Source organism: Pleurodeles waltl, chromosome 1_1, assembly GCF_031143425.1.
Source record: "Pleurodeles waltl isolate 20211129_DDA chromosome 1_1, aPleWal1.hap1.20221129, whole genome shotgun sequence".
NCBI lineage: Eukaryota > Metazoa > Chordata > Amphibia > Caudata > Salamandridae > Pleurodeles > Pleurodeles waltl.
In genome coordinates this window covers 251706738-251728251 of record NC_090436.1, presented here as the reverse complement: position 1 = coordinate 251728251, position 21514 = coordinate 251706738, and positions in this window count along the sequence as shown.

Sequence of the window (21514 nt, the reverse complement as noted above, 5' to 3'; positions counted from 1 at the left end):
AACAACCAAAGGATAGAGCATGTGTCCACCCCAAAGTACCTGTTTGCCAAGTGGTGCAAACGCACCAGCAACCCTGGATCCGCCAGCACCAAAGACAGCCAAAGGGAACCATTTAAACAGTGAAAATACCCTATTTTTCAAAGCTTCTAAAATACATAATTCCAGTTGTGAGTAACTTAAAAAGCTTGTTTTGGTGTCTAAATTTAGATACAAATCCGTTCTATTTTTCAAAATTGGTGTTGGATTTCTTTCAAGTCATGTCAATTACTTATCCTCTATGTTGGTATTGTGAAATGCTTTACACGTGTTCCTCTAAGTAGCCTGACTGCTCTTTGCCACACTACCAGGACTGAGCTAAGGTTTACTAGTGTGAATTCAAGGTCCACTACTTGGTAACGTGCTAGTATTACATGGTAAGACTCCTCAGTCATACTGCAAAATACTGCCACCTTGCTTCAAGGATGATCAGGCAAAACAATGTGATAGCTCGCTGGGAAGGTGAACCAGTAAAGACAACTTGCTGATCCTCATGGTTTGCCAGATAGCAGGGAGGTCGTTTTTTTACCCGCATTATCCATATTAGTCAATGCAGGTAAAAGGAGGTTGATGCCAACATCACTTTGAATGATTACAACCCCAAGCCTGGGGCGAACACTTGTAAAGCAACATCATAGGCAGGAAGCGTGTGTTGCTTGCTTTGGATTACTGTCTAATCTTCACCTTTATCTTGTGTCGCCCTGGCCCGACTAATCATGTTTTCAATTTCGCTATTATCTTTTTCACCAAAAATGGATGGGGAAGGGGGTCAGGGTGAACTGATTCGGCCCTTGTACTCTTTCCCACCTTTCAGGCTTCGCTAGCTGATACGTCAGTCACCAAGTCTCTCTGTTCGACTTAAAATTTGTATACTAGAGTTTTGAATCAACAATAGTTTCTTGATGAAACACTCAGATAACTCGCACTGGAGTACCCCAAACAGGCTCACATGAAAGGAGTGGTTACAGTGTATTTGTGACAGAATGAAAAAAGGAGCATGATGTTTCCTTAAAATGCCTAGATCTTCAAATTACGATTAGGACTGTATCAGAAAATACAGGTGTTGTCGGGAAGACGCCTTATAACTGGGGACGAGAGTTTGTCAGACTGATGTTAAAATTCAACATAAGGTAACCCCATTCTATTTCATTGCCAAAGATATTACGTTTGTTCAAACGCATGAGGTAATGAATTGCTGCCAGACAAAACTGAAAAGTTGCTTTCCTCACCTTCAACACTTTTCTGTAGCATTCTAATTGGTTGGCTGCACTGCTGGATGTAGAATTGTTTAATGGTTGTAAATGGTCGCTTTGTGCATTTCCCTGTCCTCTGAAATATAAGAGAACGGAACAAGTTTATATCGCTAGAGAATAGCTATTTTACACAGCTTCCTGAAATTTTAGGTCTGTCGCCCAGCAAGACCTTTTGTTTTTCAAAATGAAAATTGTAATGAAAAATAAATCTATACATAACATTGACAAAAGGACTTTTAGTCAGCCCTGTCATCCATTGGTCTGTTCAGACATTGTTCCAATTTTATTTCCACCCACTGCAGTAAACAGCATGGGGCAGTGGGTCAAACCACATCATCTTTTGATGTGGAGAGCATGCGCTTGCGAGACGCTGCTGTTTTCAGTAAAGAGCTTGGAGCATGCCTGCTGTTCACCATTTGTTGGTTTGCGTGGCACTCTTCTTTACAGCCTCGTAATTCGTCAGGGCAGTCCTGGCATCATTTCCGTTCCTCTGTGTAGAGCAAGGATCAAGCACGAGTTGATTTCAACTTAATTAGTGCCCATCCGCTGCTCCCGACATGATCCTGGTAACATTTTGTTTTAACTTCCAATGCAACTCTACAGTTTTCAGTCTTAAAGTGAGCTGATTCATTCTGAGAGACTTTCAGTGTAGCCAGAGTGGAGAAATGTCATTTGTACAAGATTATTTTTGTAATAGGTATGGCATTTAGGATAATCAGAAGAATAACAGAAAACGGTGTCGGGGCAGGTTAAGGTAGCGGGTAGAGGCTCAGCTAGTGACCAATTGCACTTCCATTCAATAAGAATAAACCTGTCATCACAAAGCTTCATGTGACTCCTTCGAACAACGAAACCAGTACCAGCTCCCAAGCCCCCTTTACATTTGCAGATTAACCAGTTGTGAACATTTGCATTTCTTTCAGGCAAGCAGGCACCCTGGCAAGAAGGCCTGTTCATTGTTAAACTGCCTGCTCTTCCCTCGGAATTTACTGTCCTGGGATGTTAAACTTTTCATAAAAAGTATAGGAACTTTTTTTCATAAATTAAAAAGGCATGGGCACGTCCTGCCCCTCCGATCCCGCCCAACTGGACCACTGCACAAAGGGTATAACAGGCAGCAGTATCAGAAAATAATAATATGACTATAGGTCTGAGTTGACAAGTAAAAACCACTGTGTGCATTTCGTAAGGATGGCTGGTTGTTGTGTAACTTGTGAAGAAAGGGTAAGATGCATGCTGACGGTGAAACAGCCTTAACAATGCGTCTCGAGTAACGTTGTGCCTTTACAACACGGCTTGAACCACAAATGCGTCTTTACAACGCATTCCTTTACCACTTAATTCATTACAACAACTTGCCTTAGGGAAAGTGTTGTTGGACTGATGTACTTTCACTACTGTGGCACTGACTGGAGTTGGAGTAGCAAACTATACTATTCCAAAGTCCAGCGCTTTCCCCAAGGCAAGTCGTTGCAATGACTTGCGTGGTAAAAGAATGCGTTGCAGAGACATCACTGAAGACTTCACTGATGATGTCATCCAGTGATTATATGACTGCATGACTGAAGGTGTGAGTACTAGTACTGGTGAGTTAGTGGTTGAGTTAGTTTATGTATGAAACCATACGTGGATGTGTTACTAGGTGTATATACAAGGAAGTGGTTGTGTGATAGTCTGTATTGGTACAGTCAGAGGGTGTCTGAGTAGCTGTATAGGTGAGAGAATGGGTGTGTGAGCGTTTGTATAGAGTACTGCCTGTATGTTTCAGCAATTGTGATAACGTGTAAGTCTCTCTGTTATTAAGAACATGGATGAGAATGGCTGTATCCTCAGGTATGTGGTTCTGTTACTTCTTGTGTGGAACAGTACCTATATGTGTGAGAAGGTGAACATGTAAGACAGAGAATCTGTTAGTCGCTGTATTGGTATTTATGTATGTGTGTGAAAGGTTTAATTGGGGACTGAGTAGCCATAATAGCATCTTTATTTGTTAGTTAGTGGGTGATTTAGAGAGTGTATCAATGACTGATTTTATCTTTGAGTTGCTGTTCCCATACGTGAGAGCTGTATCAGTGAATCATTGTAAGAGTGAGTGGATGTGTGAGTAAATTTATTCGTAAAAAGTGGGAGTGGCTGTATGAGTGAGTATGCAGGGGAGTGAGTGCCTGTATGTATTGGTGACTGGGAGTAGGAGTTGTTGTACGGGTAATTGATTGGGTGTGTAAGTCTTTGTATTGGTGGGTAAGTGGTTGTGTAACTCTCTGCATGGGTGACTACAATGTTTCTGTTGTATGTGTGAGTGAGTGGATGTATTTGTGGTTATCTGTATTTTATAGTAGATTTGTGTATTTATGTATGGATGAGTGAGTGGGTGTATCAGTAGTGTATAGGGCTGTGAGTGGGTGTTTGAATGGTTGTATGAGATGGAAATAGCATAGTTATGTATGTATGAGTGAGTGGGTTTCTTAGTGTTGTGTAAGTCAGTAGTTGTATTGCTCTGTCAATGAGTTTTTTATTATTTGTATGTGTGCTGATCTATGTGAGTTTGTGTAAGAGTATGATTGGGTGTGTGAGTGGTTCTGCAGATGACGCCATCAGTAATGTAATTTGAGATGTCTCCTGTGATGTCATGAATGATGTCATTGACTATATCATGAGTGATGTAATATGTGATGTCATAAGCAGTGCATTAAAGGGGCACAAGTTATAGTTAGCTAAGGTAACTATAACTGCTGAATTTCTCAGGTTTTGTGGAAGTAAGTTCAGGACCTAACTGTAACCTTTGTTTTTTTTTTTTTGTGAATTTCTATGTTTTTTAAAATTCTATTCCTAACTATAACAGCCCTGTAACCTTAGTTTTTTTCAGTGAATTTCTATGTTTTTTTTAACGTATAGTAATTTTCACTACTACTCGTTAATCCAACCACCGCCGCACATGGCCGAAGGGAGTTGGCCGCAGCGTGTCTCTCTGGTTGTGAGAATAGGTGTAAGACGGAGTATCTGGGGTGGGAGTGGCTGTGAGAGTCTCTGTCCGGGTGTGTGAGTGCGTGCATCAGGGTCTTAGTGGGTGTGTCAGTGTCTGAGTGGGTCTGTGAGTGGGTGCATGAGGCTCTGGGTGGTCTGTGAGTGGGTGCATAAATGTCTCAGTGGATCTGTGTGTGAGTGCATCAGTGTCTCACTGGGTCTGCAAGTGGGTACATCATTGTCTGAGTGGGTGCATGAGGGTCTGGATGGGTCTGTGAGTGGGTGGATGAGGGTCTGAGTGTATTTGTGAGTGAGTGCTTGAGGGTCTGATTGGGTCTGTGAGTGGGCGCATCACTGTCCGAATGGGTCTGTGAGTGGATGTTTCACTGTCTGTGTGGGTCTGTGAATGGGTGTGTGAGGGTCTGAGTGGGTGCGACAGTGTCTGAGTGGGCCTGTGAGTGGGTGCATGATGGTCTGAGTGGATTCGTGAGTGGGTGCATGAGGGTCTGAGAGTGGATGTATGAGTGTCTCAGTGGGGGTGTGTGGGTGCATTAGTGTCTCACTGGCTCTGTGAGTGGGTGCAATAGTGACTGAGTGGGTCTGTGAGTGGGTGCATGAGTCTCTGAGTGCATTTATAAGTGAATTAATTAGTACATCAGTTCCCAACCTGTGGTCCACGGACCCCCAGGGTCCGTGACACATTCCCAGGGGGTCCGCAGGACTGGGTCAGCAGGAAGGCACTTCTCCAGCTGGGGCCTCTACAGGAACACATGTGTTTTTATCTTTGTTAATTTATTTGTGCAGCATCTATAAAAGCACTGCAAAGTATCTTGTAGGCTTTCCGACAAAAATAAAAGCATAAAGATAATTCTAGTGATTAATGTACCTGCTGGAGAGAGATGGGAGTTTTTTCTAGTGACAGTTTTGACTCATCTAAGGTAGCGTACATGGTTAATATGCCCGCTGCAAAGAACGTGTGTCATGCAAAGAAAAGTATTTTATCTGCATAGCACAGTGGGTTACTGCTTTTGTCATGCAGATTCTTTTGGTACTGTGCAATTCATAAGTTACAATCGTAATTTAGCACACTGAGCTATGAACTGCCAACAAAGATCTGCAAGGAACAAATTAGAAAGTTATGTTTTCCCCAGTCTTTCAGTATCCTTATGCTGCAAAAAAAGGTTTGCTTACATAGGATTATTTTTAAAGTCAACGCTAGCCACTGTGTTATGTTCTGAATCCTGGGTTTGTGCTTCTCCAGACCAAGCACTCTTAAAAAATGCCTACCAGTACGAATGGCATGTGAATTCTACACCTTGTAGTCTCCTGCAAGGGGACAAGCTACACTGGTATTACAAAACACATTAAATACATGTGACAGAGAGGCTATGGAGAGATAAGAGGCCCTTATGATTTTACTTCCTTTCCCTAACACATATTATAAAAAAGTTTTCTCAGATCTTATGTAATTAAAAAATAAAAACAAAAATCACTCTGGAAATTTAGACTCTGACCCGAGGATTCAGTTTTCCTAAATAAACCCAAACACTGAAAAGTTAGTTGCTGAGATGCAGCACCAACCTTCCAGTTAAAGTTTTTCAATTTTAGCATATACTCTCAATATAAAATACTTTGAGTAATTTGAGTATTTGTTTGGTTTGAACTTGTTTGTGTATTTTTTGTGAATTACTGTTTTAATGTTTAAAATTTAAATAGTAAGAAATTGCTTGGTGAGGGTCCCGGCTTACAGTATTGATTCAGTGGGGGTCCTCAGAGTCAAAAGGTTGGAAACAACTGAATTAGTGTATAAATCAATCTGTGGGTTCTCTCTCCAATTTTTTCATATTCGCAAATATTTTGTGAATAATGTGCGAAAATTTGTGAATACTCGTGAATTTTCACAGATATTGCGTATGGTGAAGCAGATTTATTTCAAACCCATAATTTGCACCTAAAACACACCTATTTCACACTCCTGGGGTCAGTGTACATTTACCCTGTTTGCCAGGTGGAGGACGGGCCCAGGGAACCAACTCTCCAGGAGACACTCACCGAGATCCTGGGAGCATACCAACATTCCCAGGATACACTGGGCCCGATCCTGGCCAACGTGCAGGAGAACAGGCGGCTGCAGGAGGGACAGTACCAGGGGATCAAGGAGGACTTGCAGGCCATTAACACCACCTGGTCTCCATTGCAGGGATGCTGGCAGACATGGCCAACATTATGAGGGAGGCAGTCTCACAATAGCTGGCCCCTGCCACTAGTCAGACATCTGAACTGATTTCCACCTCCGCTGCTGCTAGTGGACAGGAGGCCCCTCCACAGGCCCAACAGTCCACCAGCACCCCTCCCCCACAGAAGGAGAACCACTCCACAAACGTTCCCTGCGATCCAGGCAGAAGCCAAACACTATTGCCAAGACCCCTGCCAGGAAATGAGACTCTCCTGATTGTCACCATTGTGTCCCACTCTGTCACACTGTCCATCTTGAACTGCCATTGCTCCCCTTCCTTTGTTCCCTTGGACTATACATCTGTGCTACAAATAGACTGGAACAATACCCTGGACTTTCCTCCATCATCACCCCAGTCCAATGCACTTGCTCCCCTACTCCGTAGCACTTAAATAAACACCCTTTGAAAAAATACAAGTATGGAGTATGTCAAATGATTTACGTATGTATTTGTTTAGCCAGATTCAAACATTGCATTTCAAATGTACAATAATGTTCACATTGGAAAGACCTGTAGTTGGCTGCAGTGATCACACCAGGAGCGATAGTGGGGCACCAACATCTGCAAAATGAGTTACCAAAGGGTACAGTGAGTGGGCATAGAAGTAGGAAATAACAGCATGCCAGTGACAAAGATAATCTAAATAATGACAATGAAATGTGAAGTAACACTGTCCTACCTGTTTGTCATTGGAAGTATTGTCTGATCATTACAGTTCTGTTGTCCTCATCTTCAGCCTCTGCCTCCTCATCCTCACTGCCCACAAGGTCCAGTGCTGCCACAAGGCCACCTCCAGCCTCCGCCTCCTGCAGAAAAGGCACATGGCATCTCAAGGCAAGGTTGCGCAACAAACAGCATGCCACGATGATCTGGTAGACTTCCTTGGGTAGTAGATGGAGGCACCGAAACCTGGCCATCAGGAGGCCAAAGGTACGTTCTATAGTCCTTCTTGTATGCTCATGTGCCTCATTATAACGCTCTTCTGCCCTTGTCCTGGGATTCCTCACAGGGGTCAGTAGCCATGATAGGTTGGGGTAACCAGAGTCACCTGCAAATATGGAGGGACAACATTTAGCCACACAGTATCCAATATGGCCTACACCGTACCCATGCACCAACATCTACTCGGTTGGAACCAGGGCTCATCTATTAGCCACACCCTGTGCCCCTGTAGTTGGGCCATCTCATTAGGGATGCTGCTATTCCTCAGGATAAAGGCATCATGCACAGACCCAGGATACTTAGCGTTGACATGGGAGATGTACAGGTCCACCAGGCACACCATCTGGACATTCATGGAATTATAACTTTTTCGATTTCGGAACACCTGTTCATTTTGCCGGTGGGGGACAAATGCATTATGTGTTTCATCAATTGCCCCAATTAAGTTGTGGATATGTCCCATTGCATAGAAGTCAGCCTTCACTGTGGCCAAATCATCCACTTGGGGGAAAACAATGTAGCAGCACATGTGTTTAATCACGGCAGACAACACTCTGGTTAGCACTATTGAGAAAACTGGCTGTGACATTCCTGCTGCCAAGCCCACTGTCACTTGGAAAGAACCAGTTGCCAAGAAATGGAGCACTGATAGAACTTGCTCAAGAGGGGGAATCTCAGTGGGGTGACGGATAGCAGATATCAGGTCAGGCTCCAGTTGGGCACACAGATCCGTTATTGTGGCCATGTCAAGTCTGTAGGTGAGGATAATGTGCCTGTCCTCCATTGTTGCCAAGCCCACCAGGGGTCTGTACACAGGGGTATGTCTCCATCTCCTATTCATCAGCAGCGGTTGCAGTCTAAGGGACAAAGGAGTGAGGAGCCGGTCACAAACTGAACATTCGAGCCACAACAGTACAATGCATGATGATCAATTTTAAATGTATAAGTGGCATTTGTCCTGTATGTCCAATTGTGAAGTCTGAGGCAGTTATAATCCAGGGCCTGCCCCTCCCCACTCGAAATGGCATCCGCCTGTCCTGTGTGGAGGGACAGGTGGAAGTGAGGTAATTCTGCTGACATTGTGCGCCGTTGTGGGAGGTGGTCAGGATCTGCTGTGCAACTCCTCTTTGGATAAAATTGGGCCCTATGGGGTACAGTGGCCAATGGCTATGTACGCCGGCGGTGACGGTACGCACCGCCGCAGACATCACCGCCATTTTCTATCTGTTCTCTCACTTGCTACCTGACTTTCAACAGGAGAGGACCTACACTGCATGTGCTGCTGTGACCTGTGTCTGGGACCTACCATGGCGCGTGTGACTGGGGAAAGGGCCCCTGCCTTCACCTTGGAGGAGTTGGAGAGACTGGTGGATGGGGTCTCCTACCCCAGTACGGACTGCTGTATGGGCCTCCAGACCAACAGATGAGTACACTGTGAGCACAATGCATGGGGCATGAATGCACTGGACTGGAGTGTGTGAAGGGCTCGTGTAGGGGGGGGTTGGTGGATGTCCCCTGGGCGGCGTACAGCTTGTGGGCTGGGTCCTTTGTGTGCAAATGGCGATGTGAACGGGTATGGTGGGCCATAAGTGTAACAGGCACGACGGTGTGACTAAAACGTTCCCTGTGTGTATTTCTTTGCAGGTCAGAGCACATCAAAAGAAGGGTATAAGTTGTGCCAACGCCAAGGGCGAGCGGGCCCTGGGGATCTACGGCAGGCAGAGCACCCATTGTCGGAAACAGTGGGAGAACCTGAGTCGCTGGGCATGGAAGACTATGGAGGCCCAGCTGGGGATGGCCACCCAACGAGGAAGGGGTGCCCGTCGATCCTGATCCCCCTGATGGCCCGCATACTGGCGGTGGTCTATCCTGAGCTGGATGGGTGCTTGAGGGCATCACAGCAGCCACAAGGGGGTGAGTACAGTGCCCGTCATTACAACTTACACCTTGAAGGGTGGTATCCCGGTGGGGGTTGCGTGTCAGTGGGTGCCCCTACGCCAGGCCTGACATTACAGAGTAGGTCCCATGTTGGGCAGAGTTCTGAAATGATATTTCTCCTACCCAGTTTTTAGGCATCCTCTACTGGGCAGGGCTGTGTGGGTCCCAGGTATGTTCCAATTGGCGGAATGTGTCCCTCCCCATGCCCTGGTGGCTATCATAGGTACTGGTAGTGAATTGCATAGTACGTAGGCCTGTTCCCTGAGTGTGAGTGTGGTATGTACGCCAACTGTGGTGTTGGTGCAGCCATTGACCATGTGTATCCTTTGTCTCTTCCACCCCCCTTTTTGTTTTGTCATCCTGTCCTTATGTGCATTAGCATTATCGGCGGAGAAGCAGATGCACCGGCGACAGAGGGTGCTGCATCCCACAGGACACAGGAGTCAGAGTCCACTGACGCTGAGGGCACCAACGGGATGGAGGGCGAGGGGAACACAACAGCAGAGACAGGAGGGGACAGTTCGGACACAGATACCTCCTCCAATGGAAGCTCCCTGGTGGTGGTGGACACTTCTGTGACCACCCCAGCAACAGATACTTCCGCCACTCCTCATACCAGCACCACCCTCCCAGCAGCCCCTCATCAAGTTGCCCGTGCCCGCTCACCCAGGAGGGTGGGCATCTCCTTCAACCCATGCACCTCAGGCCCTGCCCCAGTTAGCCCTGATGCCCTGAGTGAGGAGGCTATTGACCTCCTGAGATCCAACTCTGTAGGGCAGTCAACCATTGTGAATACCATCCAGAGGCTGGCAGCCCAAATGCAACAAACAAATGCATTCCTGGAGGGCATTCACACTGGCTTGGCAGCCAATCAAAGATCAATCCAGGCTCTGGCCTCCTCTCTGTTTCCCCCCTACCCCCTCCAACTTCTTCTTCCCAATCCTATTCCCCTCAACCCCAACCTATCCCAAGCACACAGGCAGACGAGCATGCACACAGGACAACACACAAGAGTGGACATGGCAAACAAAAATACCACACATCATCCCACAGGCACTCACACAAACACCATCCAGATGCAGATATACCAACATCCACTGCCTCCACTGTGTCCCTCTCCTCCTCCTGCACCTTCCTCCCAGTTCGGTCTACACTCACACCTGCATGCACTACACCATCATCCACTACCAGCATCACCGCCACACCTAGCAGATCACATACCTCACTGGCAGACACCTCCACAACAGCCATGCAAACGTCCCCTGTGTCCTCTCCCACTGTGTCTGCCCCTCCTCCTCCCAAACGCAAGTACTCAGACACCCAACAGCCATCCACCTCACAACAGCATCCAGCCCATGCACCTGCACCCAAACACAGCAGACAAACACTTCCTACAACCACTCCCTCTTCCTCCACTCCCAAACCTTCTTCCTCTTCCCGCCCTAGTGTCCCTAAGAAGCTTTTTCTCTTCACCATTGACCTCTTCCCTCCCCCTCCCCCCAGTCCTTCACGTCTGGCCAGGGTGGCAAAAACCCAGGCAAGCACCTCAGTCACACAGGCCACGGGCACAGCAGTGTCCACACCCACCCATAGTGGTAAAGGATCCAGGGCACCAGGCAGCCTCAAGGAAGGGGTGCCACCCCCAAGTGCTGCCCAGCAGGGCAATGAGCCTGCCCCAAGTGCTGCAAAGAAGGGCAAGGTGCCATTCCCAGCTGCTGACAGGAAGGGCAAGGAGCCTGCCACAGCTGCTGCCAGGAAGAGCAAGGTGCCATCCCCAGCTGCTGCCAGGAAGGGCAAGGAGCCTGCCCTAAGTGCTGCAAAGAAGAGCAAGGAGCAATCCTCAGCTGCTGCCAGGAAGGGCAAGGGGCCTGCACCAGCAGGCAGGAAGGACAATGGGCCTGGCGCTGGGACTCAGTTGGAGCCCCCACCACCAACCATGATTGTGCAGCCATCCGAGGCTGCAGAGGATGGGCAGGAGCTTCCCCCACCCACAACCGCCACCAGCAGCAGCACCACCACCACCAGCAGTGGGCAGCCGTCCAAGGCTGCAGGGGATGGGCAGGAGCTTCCCCCAACAACTGCCACCAGCAGCAGCCCCACCAGCAGCAGTTGGCAGCCATCCGAGGCTGCAGGAGATGGGCATGAGCTTCCCCCCACAACCCCCACCAGCCGCAGCACCACCGACACCAGCAGTGGGCAGCCGTCCGAGGCTGCAGGGGATGGGCAGGAGCTTCCCCCCACATCCAACACCAGCCGCAGCAGCAGCACCACCGCCACCAGCAGTGGGCAGCCGTCCGAGACTACAGGGGATGGGCTGGAGCCTCGCTCCACCAGCGGCTGCAGCAACACCACTACCACCACTGAGCAGCCATCACCGCCGGCGGACGGTCTGTAGTCCTGCCTCCATGGGCTGTTGTGCGGCTTGCCCCCGGCAAATCCTGTGGGTATGATACTCACCTGAGAGACTGTGACCTTGCACTCCCCAGGATCAGTGGCACAGGGCACAATGCCTCCTCCAGAACCAATGGGCAAGTCACCCACTCACTCCAGCCTCCCCAGGATCTGAAGCACAGGGCACGATACCCCCTCCAGAACCAGTGGGTATGCCACCCACTCACCCCATCCTCCCCAGCATCAGGAAGCACAGGGAACGATGCACCCTCCAGAACCAGTGGGCAAGTCGCCCACTCACCCCAGCCTCCCCAGGATCAGAAGCACAGGGCACGATGCCCCCTCCAGAACCAGTGGGCAAGTCACCCACTTGAGAGACTGTGGCCTTGCACGCCCCATGACCAAGCACAGGGCACGATGCCCCCTCCAGAACCAGTGGGCCAATCACCCACTTGAGAGACTGTGGTCTTGCATGCCCCATGACCAGGCACAGGGCATGTTGCCCCCTATAGAGCATGTGGGCAAGTCACCCACTTGAGAGACTGTGGCCTTGCACTCCCCAGGACCAAGCACAGGGCATGTGGCCCCCTCCAGAGCATGTGGGCAAGTCACTCACTTGAGACTGTGGCCTTCCACTCCCCAGGACCAAGCACAGGACATGTTGCCTCCTCTGGAGCATTTGGGCAAGTCACCCACTTGAGAGACTGTGGCCTTGCACTCCCCAGGACCAAGCACAGGGAATATTACCCCTCCAGTATCAGTGGATTTTTTCCATCTGATGGTTGGGGCGCCTCCCGTTCCCCGTCCCCCTGAGGTGCTTGTCTATTTTCCAAATGATACCCCTGCAGTGTTCTCTCCGTGTTGGTGCAGGAGGCAGGTGAGGCCTTGGACTTTGTCATGTGGCCCTGTGGCCCATGCACATTGAAGACTGGACAGTGCCCCTTGAACTGTACATATGTATATACTTTTGGATTTAATGTTCGTCTTTTCACTGTAATTATATTATTACACTTTCATCTATTCATGTTGTCCTTGCATTATTCCTGGCGGTACGGGGTAAATATGTTGTCTTACTGCATCTGACTGTGTGTACGGTGCTGAGGGTGGGTGGGGGAGTGTTGTGTGTGTGTGTCACTGTCTTTTCCCTCTCCCCCTCCCTTGTGTGCTAGGCGGCTATACTCACTGTGGTCGTCTTCGCAGTCGTTGGTGTTCCTGGTGGAGTAGAACGTAAAATATCATGGGAAATATTTGCAGCTTGGGCTCCATGGCGTTGTGGTTCTTCCCTGTGTCTCCAATGGTGAGTCCTTTCCCTTCTGAGCTCTCTTTCTGCCAGGCTTTTGATGTCATTGGTACCGCCCCGGAAAAGGTGGTGGTTTCAGGGATCATAATATAATGGGTGGAACATTGACTTCCGCCTGGCTGTAGCCAGCTACCGCCGTAGTGGATGTTGTTTCCGCCCTGGCGGTCGGTGTGGTAAAGTGGATGTCTATCTGAGATCTTTCTGCCATGGTCATAATTTGGCGGTTGTTACCCCCAGCCTGTTGGCGGTATTACTGCCACTTTATCAGCTACCGCCAGGGTTGTAATGAAGGCCTAAGTCTGGACATTGATTTAAATAATGGAATGCACTATAACCCTTTTTTCAATTTTATCTAGCGCAAACTCAACTGGAGCAGTAACAAGAGCACCAGTTACATTACTGAAAGACAGATTAATTTTTAAGTTTTGCCTGCACAGCGCTGGTGGTGTGCTTGTTAGGTTTCGCCTGCACAGTGCTGGCGCTGTGCTTGTGAAATCTATAGTATTTAATATAAAGCTTAAAAGGGGCTTTCATCCTACCCAAGCTTTTTATTGGTTTGTGTGCTTGCCACTTTCTTTCCTGTTTCTATTGGCTGTAGAATATTATTTGCTGTTGTTCCTCTGTGTGTTTCTCTTATCAGTGGCCCATCACACAAGTATGGTGTTCATCCGCTTTGGGGTTGGACTTATTTGTTATGAGCAAGTGTGTCAGTCCTCCACTGAGGCAATGCAGCAGCAGCACAACAATCACCACCACCACCGGCTCTACGGCATGATGACACTTCCTATTAAAAGATAAATAACACCAAAATAGACTAAGAATTTTGTGCTGCTGCCATGCCAGGTCCAGGCAAATACTGATGACTCTGATGTAAAACGGACTGTCACCATAATACTCAACTAGCTGACTTTCAACTCGCCCTCTATGCAAGACCACATCACCGATCTAGAAACGTTTAGGTTAAGTGGGTTTTGAAAATGCTTATATAGCCCCAATGTTTTTGGGAGGCTGCACATGTAGTATACATATAGAATGCATGTTTTGCCATTCACACAACCCCAAACATTTTCCACTTAGTTTAATTTATATTATATTTTGGTTACTATCAATGATATTTATTAGCAAGACAGACCCATTATGAGTACTTTCCAAACACCCGTGCCTTTTTCAATTTATAACGATTTGAGCTTACAAGAAGTGGCACCATTCCAAGATGGTCGTAGTTCTGCAGTTTATTAGATTACCAGGCTTTTTACGTTTGACATGATGGTCTGCCCTCTATGTTTATGGTGTTTGGCGCGAAATTCCAGCCTGCTGTCGGTTGATTTGTACCTAAACTTGCAAGTGTGTGGGTAGGAAAGTACGTCCCAGCTCCTGGAGTACAGCTGTTGTTAGATTGGAGACTTGATTTGTTTACACCTCTCAGTAGCTAGCATTGCAGAAAGGACACTATGAACTTGGGCAACAAACTCGCCCACAAGCACCCGCTGCAAAGTTTAGGATGAGCAAGTATTTCACTCGAGTCAGGCGAAGGTGTTGCTATTCATGGGCTGGGGCTGCCCAGCTGCGAGACCGCAAGCTGCACACCATGCATTATGGGTGAGTGTCTGGAAGTGAAAGCTAACACACTGTAGTACAGCTTCCCTAATTACGCCGTCTGCAGTTTAGCAACTATCTAATTTTACACTGAGAATCAATGCTTTGTGCATAGATTACTTCCTAAAGTGAGACATCCAGTTTAGATTATAAAAGCGGTGTCCAGACGAGCTGGCAATCTATGCAGTGATTACTTCTGAAGAGTCAACTAGTTCCTCCTACCCCTGTAATTGATTTTTGGAGTTTGTTGCCAGTGGTTGGCATTGTGAGATATATTACTGCGACACGGTGTATCAGTTTACATCATCCTTCCACTATGCCCTGATGAAGGTGGCGCTTGTATTTCCAAACTTCAGATTTTGTTTGTCCACCGAAACGCGCGTCGGCTTTGAGGATAATAAAGGATGACCTTGATGAATTCCAAGATTCTGGCTGTAATGAGCTCTAGGCCTTGATATTAAGGATAATCTTGATGAATTTTGAACGTGTGGCTCGGATGAAAATTGAGGATTATGTTCGTGAATTTTGAGATTATGACAAATATACAAAGTTGAAACTGGACAAAATATTTATTTTTCGTTATTTTTGTATAATCTTTCTGCTTACTCTTTATTCTGTGTAAATATATTTTGTGACCATTAGCTTTTCTATGTATTGAAAAGTCATTATATGAAAAACTGTTGTTTATTTAAATTGGATTGTATTCAGATTCGGTGCCATAATACATCTATTATTATGAGCATGGCATATAAAGATTATTGTCTGTAGTTGTTTGCTTATATTGCTATCATTAATTTGTTTATCCGGTGTTTCTAATTTTTATTTCCTTTTTTGTCTCTGTCTTATATGTCTGTCTCTCTGTGTTGCAGTTGAATTTGTTCTTGTTCTCTATTGTAATTCAGATGATTGAGTTTCAGGTTTTGGTATGTGGGGGAATTGTTTCTTTACATATGTGTAGATGTTATTTTTTAAGATTTCTTAGTGTATATTAATAAAATTATTTTTCTGTTTAGAATATGTATTGACATTGGATTAATTCATATGTGAGATTTGGATGTGAGAGTGTTGTGTGTTTTACTCTTCTCATAGATTACTTCCTACCATTAAATTAGCGCACCATGTTTAGTACAGTGAATTCTAATGTCGGCCATGTCAAGTTACCAGCAGTTTTCCAGTGTCATCCGCATTCAAATTTCAACACCTGCCGAACTGCAGATTCTCTTAGTCATTAGTGAAGGAAAGTCCTGCTTCAATTAAAGACAGAGAAGACAAATTTTATACAGTCTGTCTGTTTTATTCAGCGCTTACGCTTTGGTTGTTATTTACAAAACACATCCATATGCAAACACTCACAGCTATTTTGCTCATGACGGCAACTTGTACAGGATAGAATCTCTCACCCTGTATACTCACACACTTTTCATTCTGTACTGAACACACATCAATCATCATGCATTGAGGCACTTTCACCATGCACTGAGACACTTATGAACCTTCATTCATGCACCACTCACCCCGCACAGAGAGCACTCACACAATTGTTCCTGCACTCATAACCAGCTCCTGCACCTCTTAACTTATAATTATTCCCATATGTGAAACCTAATGCATTTACCAATGTTTGTTTTTGTTTGTTTGTAGGCACAGGAAGATTAAGGTGGTCATTACAACCCTGGCGGTTGGTGTTAAAGCGGCAGTAAAACCACCAACAGGCCGGCGGTAAAAAAAAAAATGGAATTAGGACCGTGGCGGAAACTGCCAACATAGACAGCCACTTTAACACTCCGACCGCCACGGCGGTACAAACAAACACTGAGGCGGTAACCGCCAACACACAGGCAGTGGACAATGTACCGCCCACAGAATTACAACAGTCCAATCCACCACCTTTTCCGGGGCGGATTCCCCACGAACAAAAACACGTCAGAAACAGGACTTGGAAGGGAAAACGCTCACCTCTACACACCACACGAGGAACCAGGACGCCATGGAACTGGAACTTCAGATACTCCCAGCCTTTATCTTCCTGCTCCTCGACTAGGAGCACGAACGCCGGCGAGAAGACCACGGTGAGTACTGCACCTACGACACAGGGGAGGGGGGAGGGAAGAATACAAGGCCAAAAGGAAATGAGTCGAATTATTGTTATATATACAAGTACATAAATCAAAAATATTTACATATATATACATTTACAGTATAAACAATTATATACACCAAGAACACAAGTCCAAGGGATTCCACCATCATAGTCCGTGGACCACTGGGCCCAAAAGGCATGGGCGAGGCCCACACTCAATACCCGAATAAGACAGAGAGAACACTGCTGGGGCATCAGATAGAAATAAAACAGGCACCTCAGGGGGAAGGGAAGGGGGGGGGGCACCTCAGCCGGATGAGTGCACAACGCCAGATCCACGAGGGGGTTCCATGCCCACTGTTCAATCTTGGGGAGTGCAAAGCCAGAGTCTTGCAAGTCTCTACAGTGGGTGGGTTGCCCACTGTTCAATCCTGGGGAGTGCAAAGCCACAGTCTCTCAAGTCTCTACAGTGGGTGGGTTGCCCATTGCTGCATCCAGGGGAGTGCAAAGCCACAGTCTCTCAAGTAGATAACAGTCTCCACTGGTTCTGGAGGGGGTTTGGTGCCCAGAGTGCCTAATCCTACCAAGGACAGAGGTAGGGGGTGTAACTCTCCACTGGTTCTGGAGGGGGCTGGGTGCCCAGAGTGGCAGCCTCAGTAGCGTTGTAATCATTGGCGCTCACTGTCCTGCGGTGGTGATGGCGATCTTGTCCTGGGCAGCGGGGCTGCTGCTGGCGGTCTTGTCCTGGGCAGCGGGGCTGGTGGCGGTCTTGTCCTGGGCAGCGGGGCTGCTGGTGGCGGTCTTGTCCTGGGCAGCGGGGCTGCTGGCGTCTTGTCCTGGGCAGCGGGGCTGCTGGTGGCAGTCTTGTCCTGCGCAGCGGGGCTGCTGGTGGCGGTCTTGTCCTGGGCAGCGGGGCTGGTGGCGGTCTTGTCCGCCAAGCTGATCTTCCCAGACTTGCCGGTTTTACTGTGCCCCTACCCCACCTTGGATGGTGTCACAGCTGTCTCCACACTCCCAACTGTACCCCTGGGAGCCGCTTTGGTGGCTGATTTCTTTCCCCTCTCCCGCTGGGCACTGGCCAACTTTTTATGCTTGACAGGTGGGGGACTGTCCGTGCTCTGGCTCATTGCCACACTGGCTGCCCTGCTGCCTGGTGCACTCCAGAAGCCGGTGACAACTGGCACCACTGGTCCCGCTGATGTTGTGGCTGAGGTGCTAGGTTGGGACCTGGAGAGTCAGGCCCTAGGAGACTGAAGGGGTGGGGGAAGTGAGGGAAAGAGGTCAAGGTTGGCCAGGAAAAGTTTCTTGGGAACACTGGGACGGGTAGATGGAGGGGGCTTGGGAGTGGAGGAAGAGGTAGTGGTTGTAGGAGGTGTACGTTTTCTGGGTGAAGGTGCATGGGCTGGAGGCTGTCATGAGGTGGATGGCTGTTGGGTGGGTGTGTGGCTGCGTTTGTGTACCTTGGGAGGTGGCCTCACAGACATACTGGGAGAGGACACAGGGGACGTGTGAATGGTAGTGGTGGTGGTGACTGCACGTGAGCGGGGTGTGGTGGTGGGTGTGCTTGTGATGGACGTAGTGGCTGAGGATGAAGTGCATGCAGGTGTGAGTGGAGACGAGACAGGGAGGGAGGAGGGGACACAGTGGAGGAGGTGGGTGTTGGTGTGTCTGCATGTGTGTGATGCTTGCGTGAGTGCCTGTGGGATGTGTGGTGCTTATGTTTGCCAGAGGTTCCCTTGTGTGTTAAGGTGTGTGCATGCTGGTCTGATGGTGTGCTTGGGGTACGCTGAGGTACAGGGGTGTGGGTCTGGGTGGAGGAAGTTGGAGGGGGGAAGTTAGAGACAGGGACAATGGCTGCCATCAGTGCTGAGGCCAGAGTCTGAAAAGCTTGCTGAAGGGCTGCCTGACCAGAGTGAATGCCCTCCAGGTATGCATTGGTTTGTTGCAACTGCCTCTCTACACCCTGGATGGCATTCAAAATGGTAGACTGCCCAACAGTGAGGGACCTGAGGAGGTCAATGGCCTCCTCACTGAGGGCAGCAGGGGTGACTGGGGCAGGGGCTGAGGTGCCTGGGGCAAAGGTGATGCCCACCCTCCTGGGTGAGCGGGCACAGGGCAAACGCTGAGGGGCTGCTGGGAGGGCGGTCCTGGTAGGGGGTGGCGGCTGTACCTGTAGATGCGGGGGGCACAGATGGGCCCGCCACCGCAAGGGAGCTCCCATCAGAGGAGGAGTCCATATCGCTGGTGTCAGCTCCTGTCCCTGCCGTGGAGCTCCCCTCACCCTCCGTCCCACTGGTGAATTCAGACTCCGTGGTGTCGCCCTCCAGGGTCATGTGGGATGCAGCTTCCTCCTGCTCTGGTGCCACTGCTCCTCCGCCTGATGATGCTAGTTCACACAAGAACAGGGAGACCACAAAAAGGGGGGGGAGGAGACAGAAGAAAGACATCTTGAGTGCTTGCAATACCGCTACCTTTGGCGGACACGACAGACACAGAAGCCCCATGCACTACGCCGCACACTTGGAGTCAACTATTCAATCCCAGGGACATGGGTTACAAGGCTATGCCCGATTTCTGCACACATGGATGTCACAGGAGCCTGACTAGGTGTAGTTGGTACTGTACACAGGTGGGGTGGGGTGCCACAGGGCCTGCCTCAAGAAGGGTCCTTGCCTACTAAACTCGCCCTGGCCTAGGGGAATCCACAGCCCACCTCCCCCACCCAGACACCTACAATACGTGCTGAATCAGCAGAATGAGAGTGTACTCACCCCCTTGTGTCTGCTGCGATGCCCTCAATAGCCCATCCAACTCCGGGTACGCCACCGCCAGGATCCTGAACATCAGGGGGGTCATGGTGCGACGGGCACCCCTCCCAAGTTGGGAGGCCATCCCCAGCTGGGCCTCCGCTGTCTTCTTGCTCCAGCGGAGAATGTGCTCCCATCTTTTACGGCAGTGGGTGCTCCGTCTGTGGTAGACCCCCAGGGTCTGGACTTCCTCGGCGATGGCACGCCAAATGTCCTTCTTCTGGTGGGCGCTGACCTACAGGAATTGTACAGGGGAAAAAGAGCAGTAATTACCATCTGCACCATCACAGTCATTGGCCCGCATCCTTACCCTTGCCATGACGCACATGCACTCACCGTCGTTTCATGCACGCCTCATTCTCACCCCCCCATCTTTCATCCACACCACTCCACACAGGCATTGCCCATATAACATGCTCACAGTGTACTTACCTGTTTGTCTGGAGGACCGTAGAGTAGCGTGTACTGGGGGAGGACCCCATGCACAAGTTTCTCCAACTCCTCCGTGCTGAAGGCAGGGGCCCTTTCCCCAGACACACGAGCCATTGTCTCTTCCAGACTGAGGTCACAGCAGCACTTGAGTAGGTCCTCTCCTGTCGAAGATCAGGTATGAAGTGATTGAACAGATAGAAAATGGCAGTCACGTCCGCTGCGGTGCGTACCGTCACCGCTGGCGTACATCGTCATTGGCTCCTGGGACCCATAGGGTCCAATGTTAACCAATGCAGGTTTGCGCCGTGGTCTTCGACCGCCTACCATGACGGTGTACAACGCCAGCGCAGTTACCTCACATCCCCCTGTCCCACTTTACAGGTCAGGCAGTCGCGATTTCAGGGGCCCACATGGCATTATTTTGGAATGCGTCACACATATCTAGGCCTTGCCTAAACACTCATACAGGCGAATTTCGATTTGCTAATATTTTCAGAGTAAGCTGTGTTTACGTACCTCAGAGTTGGTTGACTCTCTGCTCGCTGTTCTCCTACATAGGCACAGTCCGCTGGGGCATGTGAGGAGATGGCGGTATCCTCCGGTGTACAGACCGCTGGTGGACCTGTCGACAATGGAGGAGCGACAAGTGATCATCACCTACATGCTTGATCGTGCCACAGTCCAGGAACTGTGTGCCCTGCTGTAGCCAGAACAGATGTCAGCTATCCGCCATCCCACAGGAATCCCCACTCAAGTGCAGGTGCTGTCAGTACTCCATTTCCTAGCAAGTGGGTCTTTTCAAACAAAAGTTGCCATAGCATCAGGGATGTCCCAGCCTATATTTTCCAACATGTTGTCCAGAGTGTTGTCTGCCCTGCTGAAACACATGCAGAGCTACATCGTTTTCCCTCAGGTGGAGGATTTGCCTACAGTGAAAAGTGATAGACCTAAACACACCCCTAAATTGACCTAAACCAAGGGTAGGTCGCTCCCCCTGCCACTGCAGCTCCTCCAAGTTCCCGAGTTCCTGTGTTCCTGAGACCCACCTAACTGTAAGTACCCCCCTCCTCCCAGCCCCTCGCCCTGCCCCGCGCCACTCACCTTCTCTCCTGCTCCTGCTTCTTTTCCTCCTCTCTGTCTCTTCCTCCTCGCTCCCCCTCTGCAATCTTCTTCTGTGTTCTTCTGTTCTTCTCTTCTGTTCTTCTGTTCTTCCCTTCTGTTCTTCTGTGTTCTTCCGGTCTTCTGTGTTCTTCTTCTCTGTTCTCCTCGGTGCTTCTGTGTTCTTCTTCTCGGTTCTTCTGTGTTCTTCTGTGTTCTTCTGTGTTCTTCTCTGTTCTTCTCTGTTCTTCTGCTCTTCCGATCTTCTGTGCCTCTGTCTTCTGGTCTTCTGTTCTTCTGTCTTCTGTTCTTCTGTTTTCTGTTCTTCTGTCTTCTGTTCTTCTGTCTTCTGTTCTCCTGTCTTCGGCTCTTCTACCTCCTCCGTCTTCTTCCCCCGAGCCTGCCCTCCTGCTCCTTCCTCATCCCCCTCCCTCACTCGC